Source organism: Mytilus californianus, unplaced genomic scaffold (assembly GCF_021869535.1).
Source record: "Mytilus californianus isolate M0D057914Y unplaced genomic scaffold, xbMytCali1.0.p SCAF_7, whole genome shotgun sequence".
NCBI classification, from domain to species: Eukaryota; Metazoa; Mollusca; class Bivalvia; order Mytilida; family Mytilidae; genus Mytilus; species Mytilus californianus.
Genome location: NW_026262723.1, coordinates 107,102,831 through 107,115,374, shown reverse-complemented (window position 1 = coordinate 107,115,374; position 12,544 = coordinate 107,102,831).

Below are 12,544 nucleotides of genomic sequence, written 5' to 3'. Positions count from 1 at the left end.
AATAAAAAGTCATGTTAGCTCGTTTCCCCACGGTTGCAATAAAAATGTAGAACTCTTGGTGTAAAGGAATGTAAAAATCATCTTGATGTATTTTTTTCTTTTGTTTTATTCCTGTGTTTCAAACCAGCTTCGTTCTATTAACTTTAGAATATGCTATTAAAATGTGCGCTCACTCGAGTATTGTATTGTTATATTTTTGTTCTGTGGAAAAGACTACCTAAGTCTGTTTACTTGTGTCTAATCCATTTTTCTTTGAACAAATGAAATATGATTAGACTATATCAAACTCAAATCATAATCTGCCGATCAGAAACCTTCATGAGCTTTTTTTTAACAAGTCACTCACCACAGCAAGGTAAAAACTGAAAAGCGCTTCGGATGCACGAAATTTATAAAGTGTTTTTTTGTTCTCTACAATTAATCATCAAATAGTATGTTAGTGATTTTAAATACATTCCTTGCCTCATAATGGTATTATCTAAATATCGAGAAACTAATAGAATGTCATTGATTGTAAATGCATTCCTTGCCTCTGCATGGTATTTTGTACCAAAATTTGTATCAAATACCAAATAGTAGGTCAGTAATTGTAAATAAGTCGCTTATTTTAAGAGAGTTGATAGATACCAAATGGACATTCAAACTCATAGGTCGAAAATAAACTTACAACTCCATGTCCAAAAAAGAAAAAGATAAACAGACAAATAACAGTACACAAAACACAACATAGAAAACTAAAGACTGGGCAATACGAACCCCATCAAAATTGGAGGTGATTTCAGGTGCTTCAGGAAGAGTAAGCAGATCCTGCTCCACATGTGGCACTCGTCGTGTTGCTCATGTTAATACAAACCCAGAGATTTCTAATTCGGTAGATCACATTCAGGGAAAAGAGGACGGGATTGAAGTTTCGACAATTGGTATCCGTTTCATAACGGCCAACCAAATCGTGATGGCATCTGTAAAAATTTACGAAGGGACGATTTCAATTTCACCACTTGGAACTCTTGGTTTGATAGCTTCCTTGTGAGCAAGGAAATCATGGTAGGAAATACAAGATCTGTAATATCGGGAGATATATATTCCGTATGCAGGTGATGCTGGAATGTTGCTACATAGAAATGGGAAGTTAACAATTGGGAAGCTGAAATCATCTCTTTTCTCGTAAAGTTTTGTTTTCAACCGACCATCATTGTCAATTTCTAGATGTAAGTCAAGATATGAGGCAGACTTAACTGTATCTGTTGTATCCTTATCTCAAGTTCGATGGGATAGATGCGTTCAACATTGTCAGGAAATTTTGATCTATTTAGTGAGAGAACATCATCTACATAGCGGAAAGTGAAGTTATTGGAAACTGCTAAATTCTTTTCTTTCTTCTGAAGAAGTGCCTGTGTGAAGTCAGTCTCATACGAATAAAGAAATAAGTCGGCAAGAAGAGGAGCATAGTTGGTTCCCATGGGAATGCCGTCCTCTAAACGTAATAAATATGTTGTAAATCAAGAAATCAAGCATCTTGATAATGTCAGTTTCAGAGAATTTTGTTTGAATCAGAGTGGTTTTTTACAAAGTACGATTTATCCCTCCTTAAGACAAGATACTTGTATCTACGTTGGCCATTCTTTTTTATTAAACAAAGCAGGACCAACTCTTTCAATTTGTCTTTTAGTGTGGAATGGGGAATACTTGTGTAAAGTGTAGAACAGTCAAATGTTTAAATACTATTGCAAAATGAAAGAGTCTTAGATTGTGTGTACTCTCAAAGATCTTTGGAATTTTTTAGTATCCACATCTGATTCACGCCGCCTCTAGAATAGGTAGTTTCACAATAACTTTGAAGCCCTGTTTTGATTGCTGATAATATTGATAATTTATAAAGTGGTTTCGTGGAGCACTTGGAAGACCCAGCAATATAACGTTGTCTGTTTTTGTTATTATACTTTTCTGTAAGGACACTTATGTAATTTAGGTATCCAATACAATGAAGGAAGATCCGGATCTTCATCTTTGGTTGAAATTCCAAAGGAACATAGAACAGACCTATTATTATCTAGGATTTCCTCCTTGGTAATTGTCGTGGGGGTCTATGTTGAGTTTCCAAGTGAATTGTAAATACCTAATTCAATTAACAAGCAGTTTATGTAATGTGATAAACATACAAAAACGATGTTGTTTGGGGCTTTTTTTGCGGGTACAGCAACATATTTGTCACGGAGGTAGGACAGATGTTTTGTAACCTTTGTGTCTTTAAATATTGATGTTTTTTAACCAGCCAAGAACATTATTGTGTGTCTGTGACTGTAAATAAATTACTAACCTTGGCATGGTATTTTGTACTTGTTAAGAACCTTATAGCATGTCAGTAACATGTAAATACATCACTAACTACTGCAAAATTATATGTGCAATAGGACTATAGGTCAGTGTGTGTCAACATACCCGATCTAAAGAGGGTAATATGTCTGTCAAGAACTGGGTAGTATGTCCGTCAGACTATTTCAATATACCACCAACCTCAACTTGGTAAAATAAAATATGATGATTAGAGTGGAGACAAAGGAAAACAAGAACCGATTTAAAAGTCTCCTACTTCTAAGCCCAATGTCAACTAATAAATAAATAATGTTTTCCACAACTAAAGTATCTATCAGTACAGCTACACCAGATTCAGTGTAGTCATCATCAGTAGTCTGATAAACAAAAATGATCTAGCTTGTGCAATGCAAAAACATAAGTACAAAGACAACATTAAAAGATCTTACTACACTGCTCGATTGATAATCTTTGAGAAAAAGTTTATGCAAAGGATCAATAAATAAACGATTATAGCCTGTCCTGAATCTTTGTCAAAGAATATCAATAAAAACCTATCTCCATTTTGTTAGTGTGATCGTTTGAGGCATGCTAGTGGATACCAATACAAAGTTAAACTCTACACTATGACTATCAGCGACCTTGTCAATTCACACTCATTCTTCTAAAATGGCAATTCGTTATGTGTGTTGATATAAGCGGTCTTAACATGGTAATATGCTCAGTATGGTCTTCATTACACTTCCAATATGTACATGGTAATCATTCTTTTGATCTTTTCTAGTAATTTTAAATATACTGCCAATTTAATTCAATATATCTAGCAAGTTTGGTTTCAATTAGTTCAGTTGTACTTATGATATTTCAAAATAGGATCAGTTGGATCCTTTTCTGGTCCCTTTTTATCTGAACTAATGAAACACTTTAAAAGTACTTTCGATTAATGTGTTTTTCATTTCACTTCATCTGTTCTCAAAAAGATAAATGTGGATAGTGTCCACATGTTGACACAGATGATGCCCCCGCTTGCATATCATATAGAAATAAAGGGACATAACTGAAGAACGGTAAAAGTGACGCTACAAAAATTTGAACTTGATCTGAGTTTTGTGGTAATAAGCATTGTGTGTAAGTCTCATAACATTTGGTTGAGGCTAACTTAAGTATTATTATGAGACTGACTTCATACAGGAACTTCTTAGGAAGAAAGATAAGAAGTTAGCAATGTCCTTTAACTTTCCGTTCCGCTATATAGATGATGTTCTCTCACTAAATTAAACAAAATTTGGTGACTATGTTGAACGCATCTATCCCACCGAACCAGAGAAAAAAAATACTACAGATACAGTTAAGTCTGCCTCATATCTTGGCTTACATCTAGAAATTGACAATGAGGGTCGGTTGAAAACAAAACTTTACGACAAAAGATATTTCAGCTTCCCAATTGTGAACCTTCCATTTCTATGTAGCAACATTCCAGCAGCGCCTGCATACGGAGTATATATTTCCCAATTGATACGATATTCCCGGGCTTGTATTTCTTATCATGATTTCCTTGATAGAGGATTGCTGCTCACTAGGAAGCTATTAAACCAAGAGTTCCAAATGGAGAAGTTGAAATCATCCCTTCGTAAATTTTATGGACGCCATCACGAGTTGGTTGACCGTTATGGAATAACCGTATCACAGATGATATCGGATATGTTATAATATCTATTATTTATCTGTTTGTCTTTTTATTTGGCCATGGCGTTGTCAGTTTGTTTTCGATCTATGAGTTTGACTCTAGAACTGTTAAAGTGACGCCACCAAAATTCAAACTTGATCTGTGTTTTGTGGTAATAAGCATTGTGTATAAAAGAGGGACAGTCAAACTCATAGATCGAAAACAAAGTGACAACGCCATGGCCAAAAACAAAAAGACAAACAGACAAATAATAGTACAGATGACACAACATAGAAAACTAAAGACTAAGCAACACGAACCCCACCAAAAACTGGGGGTGATTTCAGGTGCTCTGGAAGAGTAAGCAGATCCTGCTCCACATGTGGCACCCGTCGTGTTGCTTATGTTATTACAATCCGGTACATAGTCTAATTACGTAGGTCACATTCGTGAAAAGGGAAGGGTATTGTAGTTACGACATAAGGAACATATCCGATAACATCTGTGAAACGGTTATTCCATAACGGTCAACCAACTCGTGATGGCGTCCGTGAAATTTACGAAGGGATGATTTCAACTTCACCATTTGGAACTCTTGGTTTAATAGCTTCCTTGTGAGCAGCAATCCTCTATCAAGGAAATCATGATAGGAAATACAAGCCCGGGAATATCGTATCAATTGGGAGATATATACTCCGTATGCAGGCGCTGCTGGAATGTTGCTACATAGAAATGGAAAGTTCACAGTTGGGAAGCTGAAATCATCTCTTTTGTCGTAAAGTTTTGTTTTCAACCGACCCTCATTGTCAATTTCTAGATGTAAGTCAAGATATGAGGCAGACTTAACTGTATCTGTAGTATCCTTTATCTCTAGTTCGATGGGATAGATTCGTTCAACATAGTCACCAAATTTTGTATTATTTAGTGAGAGAACATCATCTATATAGCGGAACGTAAAGTTAAAGGATATTGCTAACTTCTTATCTTTCTTCCTAAGAAGTTCCTGTATGAAGTCAGCCTCATAAAAATAAAGAAACAAGTCGGCAAGAAGAGGGGCACAATTGGTTCCCATTGGAATTCCGACAGTCTGTTGAAAAACACGTCCTCCAAACGTAACAAATATGTTGTCAATCAAGAAATCAAGCATCTTGATAATGCCAGTTTCAGAGAATTTTTTTGTTTGAATCAGACTGATTCTTTACAAAGTAGGATTTATCCCTCCCCAAGACAAGATACTTGTATCTACGTTCGCCATTCTTTTTAATGAAACAAAGTAATACCAACTCTTTCAATTTGTCTTTTAGTTTGGAATGGGGAATACTTGTGTAAAGTGTAGAAAAGTCAAATGTTTTAATACTACTGCAAGATGAGAGAGCCTTAGAATGTATGTACTCTAAAAGATCTTTGGAATTTTTTAGTATCCACATCTGATTCACGCCACCTCTAGAATAGGCAGTTTCACAATAACTTTGGAGCCCGGCTTTGATTGCTGATAAAATATATGTTAATAATTTCGAAAGAGGTTTCGTAGAGCACTTGGAAGACCCAGCAATATACCGTTGTTTGTAAGGACACTTATGTAGTTTAGGTATCCAATACAGTGATGGAAGATCCAGTTCTTCATCTTTGGTTGAAATTCCAAAGGAACATAGAACAGACCTATGATTATCCAGGATTTCCTCTTTGGTAAGTGTCGTGAGGGTATATGTTGAGTTTCCAAATGAATTGTCAATACCTAATTCATTTATCAAGCAGTTAATGTAATGATATTTACTACACACAAAAATAATGTTGTTTGGGGCTTTATCTGCGGGGACAACAACATATTTGTCATGGAGGTAGGACAAGTGTTTTGCAACATTTGGGTCTTTAAAAATTGACGTAGCGTGGGTATTGATAGACCCATTTAGTTTCTTAATTCGGATTTGTATCAACGACCTAACAGCCTTAATCCATTCGGAAAGAATATCTACGTCTTCTTTCTCGCGTTTAGCCCATTGCCTGGCATAATCCTCGACTGAATCCATCAGTATTTTGAAGTTGTATTTCCAATTGCTGGATTTAGGCTCACGATATTTCGGACCTTTGGATAACAAATTTCGCAGTGAAGTGTTATTGACAATGTTGAGGTCTCCGGTAATAACGTGGCCAGCTGGATTATATGTGAATTGGGAACTAGCACAGGTGCAATCAGGAGGTTAAGACTTGAAGTCGTCAATGTTGAGATCCTGCAAAACGTGTTTGTAATTGAAAGTTTTAGTTGCAATTGGTTTGGTATAGGTATAAGAAATTATTGGTACAGACTGATCTTTAAAATAAGGAGGTATTTTCGACTGAACTAATTTATGATGAAGGATATTGCCTACGTTGACGCCATCGAGACCTTTGTTGGCAAAGGAAAGTTTAAGAAAAGATCTTTTCTCTTTTTCATCTTTTCTAATGCGAACTGGTTTGAAAAGTCTGTGACTTGCAATATCCGAAAGTTTCATAACATTTGGTTGAGGCAAACTCAAATTAGAGAACGGAAACCAATTTTGGGACGTACGTACGTACAGACGGACAAGGGTAAAACTTAATGCCCCCACCGCTACGGCGGGGGCATAAAAATCAAATTTTCCGATTTCCGATAGATAAGAAGAACAATACCGGTCAATGGCATTCCCAGGAGCATATATTGGAAGTTAAGTTTCTATTGATTCAATCAAACCAATTGGTATACGTAAAAGCTGCTTGAATGTTTGTAAAGAAATTTGAAAAGTTCAAAATGAGAAAATTGAAGTAATTTCTTTTTAAAACAAGTTGGGCACACTGACATGTCTTGTCTGCTTTACTGATCATGATTGAATGTATAGTGAACGCATTTTCGATAAAGATTTGAATACAAGTAACAAACATTATCAAAGATTTCTGTTAGTGGGGTCAAGGAGAATTGAACACTGCATGGCGGACATCCCAAGTCAGGAGCCTGTAATTCAGTGGTTGTCGTTTGTTTCTGTGTATCATTTTTTTGTTTTTCGTTCATTAATTTGTACATAAATGAGACTGTTAGTTTTCTCGTTTGAATTGTTTTACATTTGTCATTTCGGGGCCTTTTATAGCTGACTATGCGGTATGGATTTTGCTCATTGTTGAATGCCGTAAGGTGAACCTATAGTTGTTAATTTCTGCATCATTTGTTTTCTTGTGGAGAATTGTCTCTTTGGCAATAATACCACATCTTCTTATTTTTATATGTACACTTTACAATGATTCATTACACCAATTGTAGTTCACATATTGCTTATAGCTTCTGAGAAACGGATTAATTCACAAAACCCAAACGGAGTCAGACAACTGACTATCATTCCATGCACGTCTGGAAAGCCTGGTATCTTTTGATGAGTTTTTTACAACCACTGGGTCGATGTCATTGCTGTTGGAGGTTTTTCTACCCAAGGGTATCACAAGCCCAGTAGTCAGCACTTATGTGTTGACATAAATTATCATTTATTTATCCATATTTATAAATATACTGTTTACAAAACTTTGAATTGTTTCAAATACTAAGGATTTTCTACCCTAGGAATAGATTACCTAAGTTGTATTTGGTAAATTTGGTAAATAAAGGCAATAGAAGTATACCACTGTTCAATAGTCATAAATCGATTTAACAGAAACAAATCCAGGTCACAAACCAAAACCGAGGAAAACACATCAACTATAAGAGGAAAACAACGGAACAACATAAGCACTGAACTGCTACAAAAACAAACGCCAACATACATAGAAACAGACTATTTGATAACAACTGCCATATTCCTGACTTGGTACAGGACATTTTAAGACAAGAGTGCACACGCTGAAATGTCTCGCCTTCTTTACTAACCATTGATTTTATGTTGATAGTCCTAAATATAAAGCTTTACTACAAGTAACACATAAACTTTACATGATCCAAGAAAATGAGGTCAAGGTCAGATAAACCAAACGAGAAATACATGTAACCTTACAATCATTCAATAAACCAAACATGGTTGACCTATTGCTTATAGTTTCTAAGAAACAGTCTTAACCAAGAAAACTTAACATTGACCAATGAACCATGAAATTGAGGTCAAGGTCAGATGAACCTTACAAGACAGACATGTACACCTTACAATCAATTTATGCATTAAATATAGTTGACCTATTGCTTATAGTATCTAAGAAACAAACTTAACCATGAAAACTTAACATTGACCAATGAACCATGAAAATGAGGTCAAGCTCAGATGATACTTGCCAGACAGACATATACACCATGCAATCCTTCCATACAACAAATATAGTTGATCTATTGCTTATAGTTGAAGAAAAACAGACCAAAACACAAAAACTTAACACTGAGAAATGAATCGTGAAAATGAGGTCAAGGTCAAATAAAACCTACGAGACTGACATGTACATCATAAAATATTTCCATACACCAAATATAGTTGACCTATTGCATATAGTATTAGACAAAAAGACCAAAACTCAAAAACTTAACTTTGACCACTGAACCATGAAAATGAGGTCAAGATCAGATGACACCTGCCAGTTCGACATGTACACCTTACAATCATTCCATATACCAAATATAGTAGACCTACTGCTTATAGCATCTGATATATGGACTTGACCACGAAAACTTAACCTTGTTCACCGATCCATGAAATGAGGTCGAGGTCAAATGAAAATTATCTGACGGGCATGACGACCTTGCAAGGTACGTACATACTAAATATAATTATCCTATTACTCATAATAAGAAAGAAATTAACATTACAAAAAAAGTTGACTTTTTTTTCAAGTAGTCACTGAACCATGAAAATGAGGTCAAGGACAATGGACATATGACAGACTGAAACTTCGTAACATAAGGCATCTATATACAAAGTATGAAGCATCCTGGTCTTTTAGCTTCTAAAATATAAAGCTTTTAAGAAGTTAGCTAATGCCGCCGCCGCCGGATCACTATCCCTATGTTGAGCTTTCTGCGACAAAAGTCGCAGGCTCAACAAAATCAAAGCACTGTAAGCGCTATAGGCAGTTAACAAAAAACCAAGGCAAACGTTATTATGAAAACTGTGGCAGTGTTGCATCAATTTTTTTTTAAGATTTGAAAGAACAAACATTAAACATTTGTATATTGTACATTTATGTTCATTAAATGAATTGATTATTAAGGCAAATTAATTAATATTAATTTATCAAGGTTTTCAAAAGCAACTCATATATCAATGTAAATGACCCCCATCTTCACCCCCAAGTGCATGATGTTACTCCATACCAAGTTTGGAATAAAATGACAGGTGATTATAAAACAGTTGGTCAAACATTCTCGGGCTTTACACTGCTTGAAAGATTTGTATGTTTTCTTTAAAATGAGCCATAAATGAAAATTATTATAGGCCCAGAAATAATTTAATAAATAATTAAAGTAAATTCAATTAACCTAGACTAATTTTTTGCATCAATAAAATTTTATAATAAACAAGAAATAATTGTAACAGGATGCCGTTACGAAGTCTCCCAAACAAAGCCCCCATAATTCGTCATTCCCATGGTCTCCTGACATTGGGCAAAGTCCAGTTCATATTGGTTTGGTCTAGTAAAGTAATATGCATATGTGACACTTAGGAGATTGACCCTATATGTCATTCAAATCTTTTTGAAATGATGAACAGGAATAACTATGGTTTAGATGTGGGTATCTCGACCGTTTACAAGTTCTCAAACAGGAGGGGGTGGGGTGACCCCAGGGACTCCCCCTATATTTCATTTGATTTGTTATATTGTCCCATACATGAATACATATGGTTTAGGGGTTGGGATCTCGACCATTTCCAAGTTCTCAATCAGGAGGGGTTGGGGTGACCCCAGGGACTCCCCAAATATTTCATTTGATTTGTTATATTGTCCCATACATGAATATATATGGTTTAGGGGTGGGGATCTTGACTGTTTACAAGTTCTCAAACAAGAGGGGGTGGGGTGTCCCTATGGACTCCCCCTATATTTCATTTTATTTGTTTTATTGTCCCATACATGAATATATATGATTTAAGGGTGGGGATCTCGACCATTTCCAAGTTCTCAAACAGGAGGGGGTGGGGTGACCCGAGAAACTCCCCATATATTTCATTTGATTTGTTATATTGTCCCATACATGAATATATATGGTTTAAGGGTGGGGATCTTGACTGTTTACAAGCTCTCAAACAGGAGGGGGTGGGGTGACCCCAGGGACTCCCCAAATATTTCATTTGATTTGTTTTATTGTCCCACACATAAATGTATATGGTTTAGGGGTGGGGATCTCAACCATTTCCAAGTTCTCAAACAGGAGAGGTTGGGGTGACCCCAGGGACTCCCCATATATTTCATTTGATTTGTTATATTGTCCCATACATGAATAGATATGGTTTACGGGTGTGGATTTCGACCGTTTACAAGTTCTCAAACAGGAGGGGGTGGGTGACCCCAGGAACTCCCCCTATATTTCATTTGATTTGTTTTATTGTCCCATACATGAATATATATGGTTTAGGGGTGTGGATCTCGACCGTTTACAAGTTCTCAAACAGGAGGGGGTGGGGTGACCCCAGGGACTCCCCCTATATTTCATTTGATTTGTTTTATTGTCCCATACATGAATATATATGGTTTAGGGGTGGTGATCTCGACCATTTCCAAGTTCTCAAACAGGAGGGGTGGGGACGACACAGGGGACTCCCCCAAATTATTTTCATTTAATTTGTTTTATTGTCCCATACAAGTATATATATTGTTAAGGGTGGGGATCACAACGGTTTACAAGATAAAAGTACATTATCAAATTGAAGGGGTTGGGATGACCCCCAGGGACTCACCCTATATTTTGGTTGATTTTTTTATTGGTCTGTTCTCATTACTGAAGACTGCATGTGTCTATCACTAACTGTTTTCGAGAAATAGTCATTTGAAAATTTGAAAACATAAAATCCCATAGGTTTTATAGTAAACCCCTCCCTTCTTCAGGCCCCTCCAAATACCCCTAAATAGACCCCAATGCACAAACAAAAGATTAATGGCTCCGCTAGACATGTTAGTCTAATATTTTATGAAACCCTAAGTAAATCTGACAAACGGTCAAAAGTCTTCTTAGACGGTTTGAGTGGATTCGGTCCGACTTGTCTCGGGAACGAGTTGTCCACATTACTTAAAACATCCCATCAACGTCGATTTCCGCATCTGTTTCATGACCTCGTTTCATCAGAGACATATAATACAAGAAAGAAGAAAAAAACAATGACTTAAGAATAGGAGAAAATAAACAACTTTGCCATAAACAGAATGAAAAATGAATAAATTGTCTAACAAAATGCAGGCTATAAATTTCATAGTGCACAAAAATGAAGGACTGATTTAAGGAAATTTGTCCATGAACAATTTCAGTATTTAGCCAGTTTAATAAAAAAAAAAAAAAATTGTGAGTAATATATATTCCTATAATATGACATATTTATTTGTAAATTTCTAGTTTTGACGAAACAGATTGATAAAATTAGCATAGCTGGCTTTGTGTATTAATAACAAAATAATAGTCACCTTTGTTGATATTTTTAGAAATAACTGTTATTGCCCCATAAAATTATATATTATTAGCATATTTCAAAGTTTTAAGAAAAAAATTGGGAGATCAAATGGTTTCTACGGCAATAGGTGAAGTAAAATGGGTAGAGTTTTAACTTTGTTTGTATTTGATTAATCTCATCATTAGAACACATTTTATCAATAACAAATTATAATTAGTTTTTTGCAACTTTTAAATATACTTGCATGCTTTAGCTGTGAAAGGTATCGGCATTATCCATTAGAAAAATCGTGAGGCATAGAACCTTTTTCACAACAATAGCGGTTTTTTACCCATAAATCCATCGGATTAATCGGCTTTCCGGTGGCCACGTCATTTCATTGGCTGTTATATAGACTCTACTAGAGTTGCGAATCTCTTGTATTATATGTCTCTGGTTTCATTCATAAAATAACAACATCCTTATTTGGCAAGATAAGTTAAAAATTACCGCCAACTTATATAACTTTATTTCCTCTATCATAGAGATTTGTTGTACATGAACAATATTTCTGCGCATTTTGCCTTTTGGGAAATATAAAAGACTTGTAATTACCGATTTTCGGCAATGAAATATTTCATACAATTGTTCTTTGATATCGTAGCCAAAAGCACAGGGGGTAATAAACTACGTACGGATTTCTATTGAGCACTACTTCCTATGTGCAACTTCAAAAGTTTTGGGTAGTTCGACGATCATTTAAGGTTTTTCTGGTCATATTTTTTGTATTCCAGAAAAAAAAGTATTAAAAAAATGTCCAATTAGTTATAAATAACATAATAGTCAGCTAGATAATAACAATGGCACGTATTTCAGCATTTATTGGGTAGAACACAAATCTAGGGTGCTCGCATAAGGCAGCTTAACTGCCTAAAAACGTTTGGTTGAACCTGGTTTTATGGCTAGCCAAACCTTGCAGAATTTTTGGCCTTCAATACTTTGTTTTGCC